General features: G+C 34.3%; 1 long non-coding RNA gene across 1 annotated transcript in view; it reads left to right on the top strand.

The window, feature by feature from the left end:
- The first annotated feature begins 9,647 nt into the window (after nt 1-9,647).
- Nucleotides 9,648-20,782, top strand: part of LOC118613723 — a 33,697-nt gene continuing 22,562 nt past the window's right edge. Inside the window, exon 1 of the long non-coding RNA XR_004955752.1 lies at nt 9,648-9,767. This is a non-coding gene — a long non-coding RNA (uncharacterized LOC118613723). The remainder of the gene's footprint in view (nt 9,768-20,782) is intronic.

Raw genomic sequence — 20,782 nt, 5'->3', positions numbered from 1 at the left:
GAAATAATCACTGGGCCAGATCTATCTATCATACATTCTCTGAGCCCCAGCCTTGAATTGTTTTCCAAAAGATCTTCACTCCTCCAGGGAAGAAAAAAAGATGATACTTCCAGCTATCTCAGCCCAGCCCTAGCTGAAATGTAGCAAGTTTGCTGTATTTGAAGTGTTAAAGAAAGAGAAGAGGAGGGAGAGATGTTCAATGAGAAAGTGTAGTAGAAGACCACGAGGAAAACAGGCACCAGAAAAGTCCACTGTGCTCTCTTGATACATACAGGGTCCTGATATGATTTTTTAACATCAGTGGCAGGGAGTCTTGATGTAATCAATTTTTATTCTATATTATATAGGTGGAAGTTTGATCACCGTGATCTTTGCCTTCTGGATAATAGCTCTAGTTGCTACATTTTATGACAAAAAGAATTTTGCATATTTAATTAAGGTTGCCGAACTGCTGACCTTAAGATAGAAAGATTATTCTGTGTGGACCCAATCTAATCACATGAGCCCTAAAAGCAGAGAACTTTCTTTGGTTGAGGGCAGAAGAGATGTAACAGAACAGAAACTCAGAGATTCAAGGCATGACCAGGACCCACTTTTGCGGGCTTGAAAAGGACAAGACAACATGGCAAGGAATGCAGGTACTCTTAAGAAGTTGAGAGAGGCTCCTGGCTAACAGCAAGCAAAGAAATGGGACTTTGTCTCCTCTAGCCTTAACTACCTTGGAACTGAGATCTGCTTATAAGCACATGCCCCTACCCCTATCACCAGAGCTTCCAGACAAGAGCCCAGGATGGCTGACAGATTGTCTTTGGCTTCGTGAGACACAAAGCGGAATATACAGTCAAGCCTACCCAGACTTCTGACCTACAGAACTGTGAAAATATAAATGTGTGTAGTTTTAAGCTCCTAAATTTGTGTAATTTGCTATGCCATTGATAAAAAAGTAAAAATACACATATAATGAACTATATTCTCAAAAAAAGTTTACACATAAACATACACAACGACTGTGTATGCAATACCAATCTACTGTTTAAATGCTGTAGTTAAATGAACGTAACTAGAAAAATTAGGGGAAATCCCTTACAAAGTCACCTTACCCCCAATTCAGGTAAGAAAAATGATGGAAGAGAAAAGATTCCCCATGATTAAAATGGTGTAATAAACCTACTTCTATGCATTTTGTGAGAATTAAATGCAATTAAAAGAATAACAGAGCTAGCACATTCTTTAGTACATGATATTCTCCTTTCTTTCTCTTGCTGCTGCCCAACTGAGTCTGTTACTTGGCATTATACCTGTATATTTCTAGAGCTACACACCCTGAAAAAATACTGTAATATAAACTGGGCAGTGAATCAGTATCATCTGCGATGTTTGTTAACTGCAGCCTCCCAAAACCCATACCGGACTTACTGACTGTGAGTCTCCAAGGTTAGGCTTCCAGGGATGTGAACTTCTAACATGTTCCCAAGGTGACTCTCGTGCAGTTGCAGGACATGCGCTCAAGAATCCTGCATCTTGGGTATGGCCAAACTTGATTAGAATCAATAGCTGAGTTATCTGAATCTTCGGGATGGGTAATGTGGCCTAGACAGAGTCATTGTGGAAGCAAGACAGGTTGCTCTTCATAGATTTTACCAGTGAGCTAAGGGAAGACAAAGAAGCTATGTTCTTCCTACCTCTTAGCTGAGAAGGTTAGGTAGGAGGACCCTGCTATAAAAGAAGAAAAAGAAAAGAAGATAACACCATAGCGTGACTTCATATATAATCGTATCTAGAGCTGCTGAGTTGATAGCTTCCCTTATAATTCGGCTGTGGTTGAAGTTGTAAAACCCACTGAGTTCATGGGAACTGGCCTCTAGTAGCAACTGTGACTGTTAGTTTTCTCTTTTATAGTATTTCCTTTTAAACTATGTTTGAAATCTTTGTTGTAGGCGTATACCTTGGGGCACCAGCCTGGTGTGTGGAGACTTCAGTGAGATACAGCACATGAAAGGATAGAGTATAAGTGTAATGAATTACAATGACAAGGCCAAGTCAGAGGTAACTTGTGAATGATAAATTGAATTAAAAATTTCCTTCTATGACAGGGTAAAGGAGGTAAAGGGGGCAACCTGAGAATATAGACCATGATCTCTTCCCTCGAAAGTGTGGCCACATGCACACCGTACCACTATGTTCTGATCAAACACCCAGGGTCTATATTCACCTTGTCTGAAATAAATCAAGTGCACACGTTATTAGCAACCAGCTACATGAGTTAATCACTCATGAAGGTGGGGAATGTGGCCCTGATCCAAGGTTGAGCCATGTGTGAGTAAGATAAAAGAGCATTGCCTAGGTATTCAGAAGACCAATGCAAACATTGTCCTGCGATCAATGAAGCAACAGTTATTAAAGCCCTTCCACAGTGAATAAATAAAAATTCAATGATAGCTAAAAAAAAAAAAAAAAAGAAACTTTCCCTGTTTTTACCTCTTCCTCTTTTTGATTTAAGAAGCAAAATTTATGATATAAAAATTAAAAGATAAAATCAAATAATATCCCAAACATTTAATAAAATTAATTCAAGTAAAACATTGAATCTCATTTTCGGCTTGTGCTTGATAATAAGAGATGGCAATGGCTGTTTTTTGGCAACTTTCCAACTGGAGTTCGTCATAGGATGTCCAGGATACTGTTACTTAGGAAAAGGGCTGCAAAATAAAGAGACTTTGGAGAGAAGAAATGACAACTATGGTGCAAATATATTAAATCTTTCCAAGATGTGCTTTGTGGCCATTCTCAGCTATATCAGTTGTCCAGAGCATAACTTATAAGCCTGGCACAAAGAATGTGCTATAACTGTACATCTGATCTGGCTAGTTTTTGTTTTACAGTTCCAAACACACTTTTTAAAATTCCTCTCCTTATTTTGTACAAACTTAACTTGACTGGCAACTTTCTGCCATACGAATAAAAAGGGAAAATGCTCTTTGGGACTTTTCAAATATTCTGCTTTATTTAATTATGAGAAAATAATAGATTAGCATGTTAAACTCTGTTAGATATACAGTGTTGCCACACAACAAAGAGCATTGCAATGTCCCTTGATGCTTGGAGAACAATGAGGAAAATCCTGAATCTTGCATAAGCCATGAGAGCTGCAGCAGAAGTCTTCTAGACTCTGGAACTCTGACGCTATCGTTCACTGTTACCTTGCTGCCTGATGCTCTCCAGTTTTAAGCACTTTCTCAGCTGGGATCTTCTGATGTCTTCTCAATTGTTAGTGTTTTCTTTGTTTTTAGTCAAGCAAAGTATTTGGGTTATTTCTGAATGTCTGTTTAGGAAATACCTCTCAATTCTCTACAAGCCTCTCCCCCCAACTTTTTATATTTTTAGTATCCTAGAACTGCTGGAATTCAAAAAGATTTTTTTCACTAAATATGTTAATCTTTTCTATTACTATTTCCATTTCTAATGTTAGCCTCCATATTAATATTATCCAGAGAAACAAAGTTCACACACACACACACACACACACACACACACACACAGAGTTTTTAAGAAATTGACTCACTCACATGATCAAAGGGTCTGGCAAGTCTGAAATCTTTAAGGTAGGTAGGCTTGAAACTTAGACAGGAGTTGATTTTGTAGTCTTGAGGCAGATTCTTTTATTCTCTAGCAACCCCCCCCCCCTTTATTATTAAGGCATTCAGCTGATTGGTTGGGGCCCGCTCATTCCATGTAGAAGAATCTCCTTTGTTTAAAGTAAACTGATGGAATATGCTACCCAACAAAATACCTTCATAGAAACATCTAGGTTAGTGTTCGATTAAGTCATTGAGTGCAATCGCCTATTCAAGTTGGTATATAAAACCAACCATCACAATTTCATTCTTGAGAAAACAACTATTCTCTACAGAATCCTTAAGAAATCCATTTGTATTCTGAAGTAATCTGCTTTTTAATCTCTCCCAGAAATATGGATAGAACTTTGAACCACTTTCTCTATTTAGCTCTCTTCTCTAGAGAAGTTTCTTGACTGAGAGCAATGATATTTTATTAATTTATTTGTTAATGGACCCTCTCTTGAGAATTGTTGAAATCTTCAGGCCCTTTTTGGGAGAGAAAAAAAGTTCACATGTACAATTGTAACATTTCACGAATGCTCAGATGTTTACTTTAATGAAGCTTATACCTCAGTTTGTAAACATTTACTCTAGTTTAAAAACTTGAGAAATGGGAAATTCTTCACTTTATTCTGAAGAGTTTTCTTTCCTTACTATGTGAACTGAATATAATTAATTTAAAAATAGATAAGGTCAGTTGAAACAACAAGCAAAACCGTCTCTATCACTGTAGATAATTTTAAACACGAAGTCAATTAATTTAAAAGAAAACACATTCATAAAAAGTTATTTTTGCCCACAAGGCACATAGGAAAACTTTCATAATAATTTTCACCTCTTATTTAATGTACCATAGAGGGCACATAATTTCAAGAATAGCTTCTTTTGAAGTCTAGAATCTCAACTATACCTGAACTATGAAATCGCTAGGAATTTCATTTGACTGTCATGCTCTAGTTTAACAGCATAAACATACTGCTGTTAGCTGGATTATTGCAAACTAAAGATTTGATCTTAAATATTTATCAGAGAATCTTCCATTGAATTTGAGTGATTTTATTCCAAATATTGATGGGTTCAATTATTTTAGTACCATTCAGTATAAGATTCTCTATGAACAAAATATTGTTTTAAAAAATCAGATTTGTGAAGACATTACCTAACTAAAATATTTTAATAACTATATGATTATATCAGAAATATATAGGATTTAAACGATGGTCTGTATTTTTTAATATAGTATTCAGTTTGGGGCACTAAGATTAAGAAAGCTGTGAATGAAGGACTATATGCCTAAAAGTAGTGTTCAAGGTAGTGAAAAATATAAATAGATAGAGATAAATGATAGATGATATAAATATATATATATATATACATATGTAGAGATATATTAGAGAAATGAGGCATTTGTTGCTTAGAAAAGTAAACATAATAATATAAAAACTCTAAAAACTTTAAATAGGTTTCATTAAGTTCAAGATGCAGGACGGCAGGCATAGTATGCTACCAATAGTGTCACGCAGGAACACGTGCATATGAGTGCATTTGTGTGTACATAGACTATCTCTAATGAGTTAAAAAACTAGCAGTAGTTGTTAGAAAAGTTGATTTTTTTCACTGAATATATTTTATAGTGTTTGAATTTTTAACCAGGAAATATATTACCTAATCAAAATTTTTAATTATAATAAAGTTGCTATAATGTGGGTAAGAAATCCCAGTAATAGATAGTTGCTGTAGGGTTTACTCCAATGGGAATAATAAAAAGGAAATAAATATTTATTAATTATGTGCTATCTGTCAGAAAATTCAATATCTGTTTCATATGTTCTTATAAGATAGGACCTCCTATTCCCATTTAAAAGAGTTAAATTGAGACTCAGCAAACTTAAGAAACTAGTCAATGTCACTCTTATAATGCAAAATTGAAGGAGAATTCGATTTCACTTTTGTTTGACTGAACCTCCCGCTCGAAGCTCCCAACTGATGGAAATTTTCAGCAGGTGATTTCTAAGGTTTATTCCAGTCCTAGTCCACCATGACCTTTGAAAGACTAGAGCTTCTTAGTGAGTAGTTTCTAGTGAGTGGTTTTATTTCTTAATGAGTGGTTTCTAGTCTTTTCAGTTATTGTCACAAAGTTAAAAGAGACCAACTGGTAAATAAGCAAGTAGCTTTTTGCTTTTGAAATCTGAATGTTGTGAATGTTAAAGTTAACAAGACAAAAATTTAGAAAAGGGACTCATTAAAGGGATTGTGAAAAATAGTATAGGAACATAAGGATCTTTTTACAGATAGCCTATGTTGGCATTTAGAGTAAAGACAATACTGTAGAGTTTCTTGAAAGACAGAGGGCCAGTGAAGATATTCAGAGAACAGGATGAAGTAATTACAGCTGCGAAATAGAGAGATGAGCTCAGGCTCTTGTTTTAGACATCAGAAAGGAAGGGAAGCTGAGAAAAGCAACAATATCTGTGGTTCACATGACTAGTCCCAATAGTCTTCCCAACTCCTTTCTCAATTTCATTCACATTCTCACGATTTCTTCCAACCACTTGGCTGATTTCAGTAGAAATGACATATATTTCATTGAACTCCCAGAACATTCTTATTAAAGATATTCCCTCAACAATTCTGTTTTAGTTTTTGTTGGAAAAATTACAGCTACATGAGCTAGCCAATTACTATATCTGATAATAGACAAGATTGACCTGTGGGTAAACATACCAAACCACAATAGAATTAACATTTTGCCTCATATTTCTCTATTGTACAAACTATAACATAGTTTCCAAAGCTTTGTTTAGACAGAGATACTAATAAGAGCTGATTGATAGAGACGTAAAAATATTATAAACTTATCTGAACCTCTGATTAATGCAGTGTTTATTAAGTTTATACAATAAAATGAATTCATTTAGACTATATCAATCTGGAATTTGAGATAATTCACTCAGAGTCTGGGGTAAGTGGGCTTCATAAGTATTAGAAAGAAGTGTGTCTGCTGAGTCAATTAATAAAGTAAACCCTACATAAAGGAACATTAAAATATGTAATATGAAAAGAAAGCTTTTTCCAAGAATCTTCTAAACCAGTGATTCTTAGTCAGGGACTAAGATTTTGTCCCCCGAGGAACAATGGCAATGCTGGAGACGTTTTAGGGTTTTTACAATAAGTGGGAGATACTACTGGTATCTAGTGAATAAAGGCTAAAATCCTGCTAAATATCCTTTAATGCATAGGACAATCTCATATAACAAAGAATTATCCAGCCTAAGATGTCAATAGTGGTGAGGTTGAGAAACCTCTAAAAGGATCCATTTATCTTGTTAGTAGGCTTATTGAAAACTCTGTTTATCCAATCATTAAAGTAGGCCCCCTAAAATTTCCACTAGGAAATTTTTTGTTGGTCTAGGTTAGTTAATATTATAAAAATCATTTAATGTGTCTATCTGTTATTCTTCTCCTGCACTAGGACTCCTGCACTAGGAGACCATGGTGTTAGTTTATTGTAATATATAGTAACTGCTGCCACATCAACAATAATATGACAACCAAAATACTTGAGGATGATAAATTTGAATTTCTTTTAAAATTGTACATTGTGACACAACTCACAAATTTAGAGCTCTCTTTTTCTCTTTATACTAAATATAGCCTAAAAAAAATTCAATTCAGTTTTTTTTTTCCCAATTACAAACATATTTTATCTTGCACTTGAAGTAGTGGTATATTTAAGAAAATAACATTTAATGAAAATGAATATTCTAATAGTTGAGTTTAAACTAACTAACTATATATTGTATAATATATACTAGAAAAAAATATGTGTTAATAATTAAACCAGTTATTGTAATTTTTTCTGCTATATTGTTTTATTATTTAGTAACCTGCCTTACATTATCTAAATTAATTGTACATATTTCCAAAATGTACTTGGTGTTAAAGCACAAAATTAAAATTGAGGAAAGAAATCAACATGTTTAGACAAAGGAGAAAAAGGTCTCCAAGTAGTTTCGCTAAGGCATCCAAAGTTACTAGACCCTGGGGCAGCTTTGTATTAATTAATATAGCTTTGTTTTAATGATATACATTTGTAATTATGCACTCATATCTAAAAAACTTAATGTGTTTGGATGAAAAAAAATTGGACCTAACAACACCCTTTATAAAATAAAATTTAATTCTCTTTTTTATAAGTAAATGAGAAAAATAAGCCAAAGTAACAGATACAGAAACTTTTAACTCTGTTTCCAAAATTCTTTTTGAATTTATCCAAGAAAAAAATGATTATTTGTTACTATTTATAAAAGTTAAAAAAAAAATCTTTACAGAGTAGACCCAGGGGTCAGAAAGTACAACAGAACATTATCTAATCACTTCTACCACAAAATTAGTGGACATTAGTCAGGGGACTAAAAAAATTCCCTCCTCTCTCGATCCTTAAGAATCGAGAAAGAATTTTTTTTTGGTAAACTAAAATTAAGTAAAAGCATAGAGGTTATGAACCAGTTCTAAAAAGCATAAGAATGTCTAGGCATTAATAAATCTACAAAGATGCTTGAGAAAGAGTAGAATGGCATAAAAGTCAACAAAAGGATAAAAATGACCAATTTAAGACCTTGTACTTAACTCTTCAAACTCTTTCTTCTAGGTGCTCTTGTTTCATTAATAATAATAAAACATAAGACTTTTGACCCAATTCTGCTACTGCCTTGCTGAGTAAACTCAGAAAATCACTTAACTACTTTTTGCCTGTTTCCTGTACACAGTGATAGCATCTGTACCATATGTCTTGTTTCTTCAAAGTGGAACATCATTCATCAACCAGAGAAAGACTAAGCAAACAGCACATCCAATGGTTGCCTAGTGTGTGGTACTGCATGTGGTTTTCCTCGAACACCAATTGCATTCTTGGTAGTTCAAATGAGCACCGTCATTTTCTGCTTTAGTCAAAATGACCCTTTCATGCATTTGATCCTTATCTAGAGAATGCCAGGCAGGTTTTGAAGATGAAATTTGTTGATTTGTATAAAGCATGCTTTAGAGCTAAATAAATATACAAAAAGGACTGGGTTACTCAAAAATTTTTCAGAGTATAGTTTTTCGAAATGAATTTATTAGCAGAACTCCTGCAATTCTTTAAACTTTGCATATTATTTAAAACATATATGAAAACATATTTGCAGCTCTCTAAGTCTGTGACTTTTCTACACAGGTGCCTGTCTTCTCACAGCACAGCAAGAGCTCTGCTTGCTTAAAGAGCACCGGTGACACAAAGTTGAGGAATGTTAAGTGATATCTCACTAGAAATCAGAATGAGTTCAGGAAATGATTAGAAGTATACATCATAACAGAGTCCTCAAGTTGCTTACCAAATTTGTATGACTAGCATGCTTGGCTTCATATCCATATTCAGAGACTGTATTTAACATGTGACACTTCCTCTTAAAATATCAGTGTTAAAATCAAGAAGAAAATGTCTTTTAAAACAAACAATTTTCATTGATCAAGCATTATCCATTTTGCCAAAGTCTTCCCACAAAATGAGTAAAATACGGTCAGATTTATCTCCAAATTCAATAGCTCTGGCTTATATTGAATACTAGGAGATGGTCATACTAAGCAACTCCAGCAACTTCTAAGAGAGGTAGATTATATAACAAAGAATTTTGTCTTTGTCCTGGGTTCCTGCCATAGAGCTTCTACAACCCTTGAAGTTTTCTGCATGGTAGAAATGTCTTATTCATGATCACATCTGAGTTTATGTTAATAAGATGACTCATAGTGAACCTACAGTTTAGGATTGTGGTCTGGTCACTAGAAAGACCAACCACTGATTACAGAGTTGGGATTTTAGGCTAGCCCAAACCCCAGAGAGGAGAGAGGGCCTGGAGGTTGAGTTCAGTCATGTGGTCATTGATTTAATCAACCGTGCTTATGTAATGAAACCCCAATAAAAACGTTAAACATCGAAGCACAGTGGCATTTCCTGATTGACAAACACACTGATTTGCTGGGAGGATGATATGTCCTGATTCCACAAGGAGAAGTTGCTGAATTTTTTAGATCTAGAACCTCTCGGACTTTGCCTGCATGTGTTTCTTCATTTGGTTGTTCCTGAATTGTATTCTTTATAATAAAACTGTCATGGTAAGTAGAATATCTCACTGAATTCTGTGAACCATTCTACAGCATTATTGAACTTGAGGGTTTTATGGGAACTCCTGAATTTGTGGCCAGTTGATCAAAAGTGTGAGTGGCTTGGGGATACCCTGAACTGGCTCTGGCATCTGCAGTGGGGAAGTCTTGTGGAGGATAGAACCCCTAACTCATAAGGTCTGTGATAATAACAGATGGTCAGTACTAGAATTAAACTGCAGTACACCAGTTGGGGTTAAAACAGAATAGGAATTCCTGGAGCTGCCAAGTGAACATCAGAAACAGACGAATGTACTGGTGTACACTCTATACTTCTTCACCCTCTCCCTGTTGCTTCTGCTGCTAGGAACTTTCTAGAGGTAACTCTCTTCTGGGAGATGATAAGCTATGTTTTCTGCCCATTTTTTAAGAGAGAACATACCCTTTCCCCCTTTGCTGCTCAGTTCCAAGGCTAAGAGTGTTCCACTTTAATGTGGTAGATGTCTCTGAATGTTTAAGAAAGTGCAATGCAGAGAGCCTTGGATTGATCCTGTTTTCTAGATGGTCAACTAATGCAAGGCCAATAGAAAAGCCATCAAGCAGACTTGCTGTTCCCATTGATCAAGGCCTAGTCCTATGAGGCTCCAGAAGGAGGGAAATAGTTCTTTTTAACTCCAGTCTGAAGTCTTCTTCTAAACTCTTTATTTCTTATCCTCAGGTAGACCTTTTCTCAAAATGATTGGCAGTGGACAATTCACTCCATTGATACCAAGAGATAAGGTGGCATAGCCCCCAAAATATTTAAAAAATCAGAATTAGTATCTAAGTTCATTGATCTAGATTCCTATATGCAGAGCATCCATGGCCCAACTAGTGCTCAACTAGGCCATTTTTATCTCAGATCTTTCTTTCCCATATCCTTCTTTCAGTCTGGGGTAAAGTTAAGACCTTTAGTCTTGAGTAAAAATAAAACAAAACAAGAAATACTATATATTCTGAGAGTAATCTAATTCATACAAAGTAAAGGCACATTTTTCTTAGTTACAAGGCCTATGGAAGCTAAGCTAAACCTATACCCAATTTTCATTATCAAATAGAACAATTAGCTGAAGAGAACAATTGTTTGAATATCTGAATGCAGTTCAATGGTCACTTCAGTGTTTTTCTCAAGAACAATGTGACCATGTTCTCTTTATAGTTCTGTCACTGAAGAGCCCAGTCATATTTTTCTAAGATCTAAATAATTCCTTCCCAAAGTTGAACTAAAATCCATATCTTTTAAGAAGTTGAACTGTTTTAAATATTTTTAATAATTTTGTCCATCTTATACACATGTAAGATATACATATATGTGTATATATGTATATATATTGACATATATTATTATTTATATAATGCTCAATATGCTGTGGTCTAAAAACATAAGGGGCATCAATTTAATAATTGACTATGTCATCAAAAAATTGTTGTCATATTCTATAAACATGATATATTTTAACCAATTCATCTGGGTCATATCTAACTTCAAGCACCACTTGCCCTTAGATATTCTGCAGTATGCAGAAAATTTATTCTTCTTCTCTGGGCTGAAAAAGAATATCACCATCTGGATTTAAAGCTATTAATGTAGAAATGAAAGTTTATTTTAAAATTGATCTTGCTTCACAATTATGAAGGGTATAAAACTCAAAATATGTTCAATTACTCTTTATTTGTAGGTAATGATGGACAACATCTTTACCTTTTAAACTCTGATATATTTTCATTAGTTGTTTATTTAACCAAGTGCAGCAACATTTCAATAACTTATATCTAAAATTTTACTGTTCATTTGTTTGCAACTACAGACCCCGGAGGTTCTGCATACCTGGCCCTGATCTTTTTCCGCTCCATTTCTGATAAATAACTCTTGCTTATCTTTGCTTCTATCTCATTTGAAACAAGGCCAATACTTTTTTATCTGCTTTCAGATGTTTATGTATATTTGATATGCATCTGCCTGTCCCTATCATTAAAGCAATCATATCTCTCCAGCATATTCTTTGGTTCATAATAATCTCAGCATATAACATTAGTACACACATTCTGATGTGCAGATACTACTAATAAAAAAATAGCTGGATAGTTATTTGGTTCTTATTTGGTTACAGACCATGACATTTCCTGTGCTGTAAGGCACATGTATCTTTAGAGGCTATAATTTCAAAAAAAAAAAAAAAAGAAAAAAAAAAGATTTTATTTCTCAATAAGAAAATTAGCAACAATGTCCTTTCTTATCTGAGAAGGAGTTAGCAATATAGCCTTTAGGACATGATGAAAAAAGTATAGCCTGCTTTAGACCCTCTTCCAAGTTCTGTTATTATCATAGACATAAGGTAAGCCTGGCTTTTTAAGTTTGGTGACATGGCTGAAAGTAAAGGAATGTTTTTTGAATCAGCAATGACTTAAACAATGCTGCTTCTGCACAGCACTGCGGACCTTGAGGGAGTAAGATGACTGTTCAGAGTGGGCCATCAGCTCCATCCTAGGACACCTAAGTGTACCTCCCTCTTAGGTCCACTTCATGTTTACTGCACTGAAAGCAGAGGAAAGTTTGTCTCTGCTACTCTGAGCCAAGAAGGAAGGCCAAATTTATGACACTGACTTTGAAAAAAGTGTGCTGTTCCAGTGTCTATACTGCCTGCTTTTCTTCCTTCACAGCAGCCCCGAACACAGGTTGCCCACCAGGCTAACTGTCCAACCCTTACTTAACTTACTAACAGAGCCAAATGGGGTGTGTTGTTTGTTGTTGCTGTTTTGTAAACATGCTATTATGTTGCTTACTGTCTTCTGAACTTCCTAGCAGAAACTAGAAAAGAAAAAAAAAAACATTACAAAAGAACATTGACTGTTTTTATTATAGTTCTAATTTAAACAAAATCGCAAAATTTTGAAACTCCCTCAAGAAAATATCTCTTTTAAGAAATTCAGTTATGTATAGAAAAGATTCTGTTCTCATGTTCTTAATAATAAAAATATTTAGCTTTTCTGAATTCTATCAATTTTATATCTATTTTATATCTATATTTATGAAGGCATATAAGTATTCTTTAAAGGTATATATATACACTTATATTTTATATTTTTATAAAACTTTCTCTAATTATATCTTATAAATCTACATATGCATTTACATCCTTAATTTTGAATAGATAGGTGAATATATGTTATAATCTAAATAATAATTTATCTTTTATTTGTAACCTATGGGGTAATCTTAGCTATTTTTCTCAGTTATTGAAATTGTGCTTTCTCCTTAAAAGAAACCTGCCAATAACTTCACAGATATATGTGGTGGTTGTGTTTCCAAATCATGATTTTCCAGGAGACAGAAAAGAAGAGCAGTCCTTCCCTTTTTCTCTTCACCAAAATGATGAAAAGAACTGCTTTGAGTTTTGCCTTGTGTTTGTATGTGAATTTTTGCAACTTCTCTAATCATTTTTCATAAGGGCTTTCATAACTTCAGTGAGTTTTTTGGGGAAAATAACAATCCTGAAAAATGTGTACATTATTAGTTTCCCTTTGAAAACCCTTGCTGCAAATGTCTCAGTCCAGCTAGTGGACCACGGGATGTATGAGGAAAAGAGGCAGCTTCTTATCAGAGAAATGAGTAGGAGAGCATTTCCTTGTAGTGACTGTAACAGCAGTGGTGATTATGGGCAAAAGGGCCATAATGATAACATCTACAAAATGGTACGCTGGTCTCTGAAATGCAACATGAATATTCCCAAGAATGAATGATAACCAGCTACAAACGCTGAAAACAAAACATACTGATTCATGAAACCGTGGAGCTATTGCCCCCTTCCCATGCTTAAAAAAAAAAAAAAAAAAAAAACAATGTCAGAGGAGAAAGGCAGTTCAAATTACATTTCTTTTCTTTTTCTTCTAATAATTCTATAAAAAAGAAAAAGAAAAAGCGAAAACAAAGAGAAAATATGGCTGCTGCTGAAGCCCAGGTTTCGGAAGACAAAAGAAGTGGGGTTGATAAATTAGCAAATAGGATTCTAATAAGTGAAGATCGAATAGAATAATAATTGAATGCATAGAAAAAAATTGGGGTCTAGCTAACTGAAGGCTATAAATATCAATAGAGGGGTTCAGACATATAGCTGTCTTCTGAGAGTGAAAGGTTATGAGAGAGCAACAATAGTTTGAAACAAAAAGGAAGATGTGTAGGAAGGACATGAAGGATATGTGTCTATCTATGGAAGGAATGAGGAAGACACACGAGAGTTTCTTGCAGTTGACTGACTCCAAATAAGCCACTCACACATGAGGCATTGTGCTCAGGTCTGCTTCCTACGTCTAGGTCAGCCATGACCAGCAGAGAACCATCAATCACTCTCACTCACAAAATAGAGTGAGAGTGATTGATTGTTCAAGACTGAATTAGCCCTGCCTGATTCACAGAAACCTTAATGGAATCTGGGAGCCCTGAACTGGAAACTTGGGTTTTGGCCTGGAAATGGACCCCAAACCTTGGGGCTAAGTCTAGGTGTGCCCTAGTCAATCCAAATTCGTAGCTTCAGAGAGATGTAGTTGGATACTGAGCTCCACATATTGCCTGTGCTAATTCTCTCTGAAAAACATGTTAAAATAATATGGGATTTTTTTTGGTCTTACAGGAATATATTCAATTAGTATTTTCATTGAGAACATGTTTACTTCTCTTATCCCAATCTTAAAAAAATATTTATTTTTAAACAACTGTTTCACGTATAGAGATATGCTATAGAGAAAAATATTTTTTTTCAATAAATACACGTCCAACATAAGAACATTAACATGGCGCAAGATAACGATCACCTAAAAAGAGTTATTTTCCTTTCTTATAATTACTTGCCTTTCTTTATTATTATTTTTAACTCAGTGGCAAACTAAATCATGTGAACACAGTTTTGTTCCTAGTGACACCATTGGGGCTGATCAGAGTTCAGTGTCACCCCAACAGCAGGGGGAGGGAGAAGAATAACAACGGCTCAGACATGTAGTTAACATTTTTTCTCAGTTCTTCCTCAAATGACGCAGTGAAGAATCACAGGTCATTGAGATTTAATAGTTTTATTAAAAATACATTTTAGAAAGACAAAGAATGCCCTAAGGAGATATATGGTCCCAGAGCTGTAAGCAACACAAAGAGATCAAAATGACTACAAAAAGGCTAAAAGGCCACAAAAAAAAAAAAAAACACCAAAATGAGAGACAACCCTAAAGGGCAAAAAACGGCAAAAAAGGGAGCCCAGCAGGGAAAAATGGAGGTCCTAGAAGCAGAAAGATCTGCTTTATATTTTGGCAGTGACGGCTAATTCCAAAGGCATTCCTAGGTGATTGGCAAGTGAGGCCATTTTGATTGACACCTGATTGAAATGCAGCAATAAATTTGCCTAGTGCTCATGTGCTCACCCAGAATTCTAATACTATTGGGATGTTCTTTGGGCTGTCTTTAGGCTGGGCTCCTATTCATTTGTCGCCCCTGTCACTCATGTGTGACGAGCCACCTAACACTAGGACCCTTTCTTGGTCGAGATGAGGAAATGACCATTATTTCTTAAAGAGGAAAATGATAATGAACTATATTTATAGCCTGAACATTACGATCACTCCTCTCCCCTTGAACCTTTCACTCTTGAGGTTTCAGAACAGCTTGAGTTTAAACCTGAACTCGTGTAAAATCTAGTAAGGATATTTATTTTCCGTAGAGGGATCCCTCATTCTCTAAATTCCTCCCTTCTCCAAGTCTGACAGAATCTAAGTTTAAACCTCTGGATAAATTGTAAGGGCATGTTTTAGAGCAGCCTCTTAGTTGTTTGTGGGTTGTGCTATTTTTACTAGTGGTGCAGGTTTGTTCTTTTTAATTTATTTTATTTAGGTATAACATTACATTCATGTTAGTACATATTTTTAAACAAATAAACTATTTAAAAAACAGATTTTGAGCAGTTTGTTTAATTTAGATTACAATCTCTGGAGATGGCAAGCCAAAATCAAACTCCAAACCATTTGAGACTGGCCCAAATTTAATGGCCTAAAAAGGCCATCTGAGATTGTTCCCTGAAGAGTCAAGTCTGGGATTGGAGTGGTATGAAAATTTTTCCCTATCAAACACACATAATATGACATAGTCAAAACACATTAAAAAGTTTCCTTTACTTCTAAATATATTCAGTTCTCTTTTTGATATTTCACAGGAAACTTCACAGGAAGTTGCAGGGAGCATGACTGAAGGTTCTTTGACAGTCAAATTGTTCCCATCACTGCCTAGCTTTCTCACCTGAACTTCTTGCTTAACTTAAAACTGCTTTAAACATATTACAATACGGAGTTCTGGATAGAGAAAGCACACACAATTTATCCATTTTCTTGGTCATTAAAATTAATACTAACTAGCTAACATTGCTGAGAGCAAGGTACTACAGTAAAGATACAGGTGTCAAATTCATGTTGATGGTAGAGAGGGTAAGACAATTCTATAACATGTGCTTCTAGCAGAGAGCATAACTAGTAGGAGTCCTCTGCCCCAGGAGATAGCTACTTAAATGTGAAATGAAAATAGCAGCAGAATAATTTTTCTAGAATCACAAAATGTCAGATTTTTGTAGAAATTTACACATTTTATATAAATACGGAAACAAGTTTTTTGTTGTTGTTTTGGTTTTTGGTTTTGTTTGCTTTTTTGGCTGGAATTCCATTACCCCCATTTTGTTGTTTCTCTGATTATCTTGGAGTTCACTCTGTTTCTCCAATTGTCACCTGGTCGATTATCCCCATTTTGTTTCTCATTAGATCCTTAATCGCATGACTGATATTACTGATGTATGTCCAATCTCGCCACAATAAGTTTACAATATTTTTGTCAAAAATCCTATCCTAAAGATGATGTTTGCCATACATCTTTAAGTTTTACCTTCCTGTTTCACTGGGTTGTCAGATAAACAAACTAGATTGTGGTTGGTGATAATCTTATGAAGACTAGAAATAAGGCTGAGAAGGCTGTAGAAATGTAGCACTAAACAGAAGATCCTAGGGTTGAAAAAAGATAATTTTAGGGACATCCTACCATGCATCTTATTTCCAGTTTCAAATATTTTATCCACCATGTAAGTATATTGAAATAAAGGACTGTGGACTAAGAACAGAGATATAACTAGGAAAATAGCGCCCTTAAACCAGTTTAATGTTAAAGATAAAGAAGACCACCCAAACAGTGTTTTAGGCATCCAGGGAAATACAAAGAGCAATTGTGATAAAAGACTCTTTCTCTTCCAAGACAAAATAAGATTGTAAAACACTACTGTTTTTTTCGGTATCGTGGGAACACAAATCCATATTTAAGAGTGACTTCAGCTTGGCAATGGGTATATCTGGAGATAGTTAGTCATCAAGGGCTAGTTAGTTTAAAAATGGCATTGGAAGCTATCAATCCTAGGGAATATGACTTGCACATTTAGTAGGGAAAATGTTCTCTTTGAACTGTGTTTATAAGAACAGAGTGGGAAACAGTTATGTTTGAATTAATACAGGTCCAAGAAGGAGAGGCCTGAAATGAACAACTTCAGCCATCTTTTATTATATCAAGTGCCAAAGCTGATTTCCCAAGACAGATGCTGAATGTATTTTATTGGACACTAGTGGTGGATGTTTCCTACCCATTAGAAAAGAGATACGGGGGGCGGGGGGTGGGGGGAGACAAGGGAAAGGGAAGGGAAGCAATAAATCTTTTTTAACTGGGATTAGGCTTCTCATGTCCAAGTCATCACTTAAGAGCATTTGATGACCATTTTAAAAATTCTTGATTTTTAAGGAGTCAGATGCAACAGGGATATTCTTCATGCACAGGACAGCATTATTTCATGAAAATGACAAAAACTGTGACTGGTTTTGTGACTCATTCACATTATGAAAGGAATAAATTCCTTGGTATATTAGTACTCTAGAAGTTCTCTCTCTCTCTCTCTCTCTCTCTAATTAAACCAGGCCTTTAGGTCTTTATTTGTAACTAGGCAGCAGTATTTCTTTGTGGTTATAGTAACATAGATATTATGACATTTTTAAAAGATTATATTTTCAATTGATTCTATAAATACAGTCATGGGTTGGAGTGTATACAATATCTATAAACACATATGTGATAATATTTATTATCAGCCCACATCTTAATTTCCCCATTCTTTTGACTTTAGTTTGATGACAATGATAGATATAAATTTCAAAATGTTAGTTTCATAATTTTTTTTCTTAGTCTAAAATAAATCTCTCTTAAGTTCTTTCTTCCTTGGGCAATGTGTTTCTCATTTGCTGTGGCACTAAGTGTATAGGTATGGCTGACCGCTAACCTGACATATGCCTGTCACCAGGGACCACTGGTTCTTTCATCTTCTTAATGGACATTTTTCTACAGATGTCTGTGGCCTACCTGACTATAATCCTTTAAATTTTAATTCACTTTACATTTAGCCTGGTCATAAATACCATTTACGTACCAATACTCTGCTTTATGCAATCCCTAAGGTGGTGCTTTTATTTTAATGAGGCCATTTGCAACTTAAGAGCAAAAAAATTCCATCTTTGATTGAATATATTTGTCAGTTTTATTCCCGATTGGCATTTTCATGGGAAAACTTGAATAAAACTAAAGGATGGCTGCTTACCAAGTGGGATAAAAGTTTCAGTATGTTTCTACTTTCAAAATTTACTGAATAAATGGTCTTTGAAATTCATTTTGAAAACATCAAAGTAAACCATGGCTGTAATCAAAAGTAAAATCCAGAATTAAGTTATGTCACAAATGAAATTTCCACTAGCATTTTTTTTTTCTATTTGAAAGGAAAAAATAAATGAGGCTCCAGTTAATAAACTATTCAAATATGGGCTAGAATAACACACGGAAATAAATGTAGAAAAATATGTATAAATAGAGACTTAATTACTAATTTTACAATTATATTCTCCATTTTTATGCCATTGTTAGTCTTTTTACTAATAACATCATATGTTCCCTTCCCTTCTCCAATTTCCATTGAGTTTTTATTTAAAATTTTGTATGAAATGAATCTATTAAAATATATCTCTAAGAACTATACGCACAGTTCTCTGATTATGGGGCCAGATTCTAGTTCACACACATTCCTGAATGCTTTTATAAAGGCCCTCTACATTTATAGAATCTAATTTCTATGGATATGTGATTAGAAATATTGAACTAGATTTTTACTCTGCATGAGTAAACAGTGATTTCATAGTTTTATTTAAGGGAAGAGCAACAGACAAGAATTTGAGAATCAACAATATTGAAATATTTTCTTGGAAAGAAATGAGAACTTGACTATTTAAAATGCTATAATAAATACATGAGTTAACATAAGTATCAATTTAATTATTAGCTTTAGTTTTCCAACTTGGATTTACAATATTCCTTAGATAAGGATGTAGTAGTTATTTCCTTGAATAAGACAAATGATAGTTTACCATTCAACACAGCAGAATAATACTTGGTATAACGGTATTCGCTTTCTTTTTTCATTTAATATTTTTATTCAATTTTAAGATGTTATTATAATTATTTGACAACTATGAAAACTAAGGCTCAGAGGTTAAATAATTTTCAAATGTCACATTGTAAATTATGAAGCTACAATTGAAACATCACTCAGAATCCAGCATTTTTAAAAATTCAGTTTTCTCTTCTATCTCTGCACTGTTTGCTCAGTAGTTTTTGTTTGTTTGCTTATTTAAGATATTAAAGGTAAACTAGTATCTTTATGACTAAGCCAAGATCATGTGTTAAAGATGATATTCTGACATATCTTTACTAGTATTTATATCAAGGGCACTTTATCTTTCAGAGAAAACCTTGGACCATATAAAGCTAAGACACCGAACTGCACATTTCAGCAAATGCATATGTAATTTATTTTCATATTTGCATGTTTTTGTCCTTGAAAATCCTTGGAGTGAGTGAACCTCAACACAAATAATGTGCATTATGAGCCTAAACTCTCATTTATAAACTCTGCATTTATACCAAAATGTAGAGTTTATAAATGAAAATAACACTGCTGCTATTTTCTAATGTATGGCAGCACAAATATTTAAATATTCTATGAGAAGATGCTTCTGTATATTTTTTTTCTGTTTTATCAAGTAATTAAACCACTGAGGAGACTCCGCTTGCATTGAAAAGTAAGTCACTCTATTTGTCATGGTTTATCGCCCAGGATATAAATTGTAAACTGATACATGATACATTTGTGAGAGAGGATAGAAAAGAAATTTCTATAAAAATAAATGTATGCACAAGCTATTCTTTAGGTTTTAGAAACCTGTTTCAGAAACCTGTTTCCTGTTCATTGTAACCTCCCTTTCCTTCCCTCCTTCCTTCCTTCCTTCCTTCCTTCCTTCCTTCCTTCCTTCCTTCCTTCCTTCCTTCCTTCCCTCCCTCCCTCCCTCCCTCCCTCCCTCCTTCCTTCCTTCCTTCCTTCCTTCCTTCTTTCTTTCCTTCCTTCCTTCATTTTTTCTTCTTTCATTTTTCCTCCTACATTCTTGGTGCTAGCAATTAGCAATAATCTACCCACCTCTTAAAAAAAAAAAAAAAAGCAAAGCAAACAAACAAAGGTAATATCAAAGTTTATTTGGAGAGCTTGAATTTTCAATGAGTGATAATATAGGAATTCTAGTCTTTTTGCAGGTTCTTATATCATAATTTTCATAAAGCTGAAGTTAATATATTGCAGGCTACATATTCATGGATATCTTTTAAAATGAGTATTATTTTTCAGAAATTAAAGGCAATAGATTAGAAGTGTATTTACTTTTCTCCATAATTGATAATAAGCACATCAAATATTTTTTTGACATTTATATTTGCTAGGTATTTTGTTAAATGTTTTTTGTTCATAATTTTCTTTATTTCTCACAATTCTCATAATTAATACTATTATTTCTATTTTCAATTGAGAATATTAAAGCACTCAGAAATTAAATGATAA

The sequence above is a fragment of the Rousettus aegyptiacus genome, unplaced genomic scaffold, assembly GCF_014176215.1.
Source record: "Rousettus aegyptiacus isolate mRouAeg1 unplaced genomic scaffold, mRouAeg1.p scaffold_m13_p_2, whole genome shotgun sequence".
Classification (NCBI taxonomy): domain Eukaryota; kingdom Metazoa; phylum Chordata; class Mammalia; order Chiroptera; family Pteropodidae; genus Rousettus; species Rousettus aegyptiacus.
This window is presented reverse-complemented; position numbering and strand designations above follow the sequence as displayed.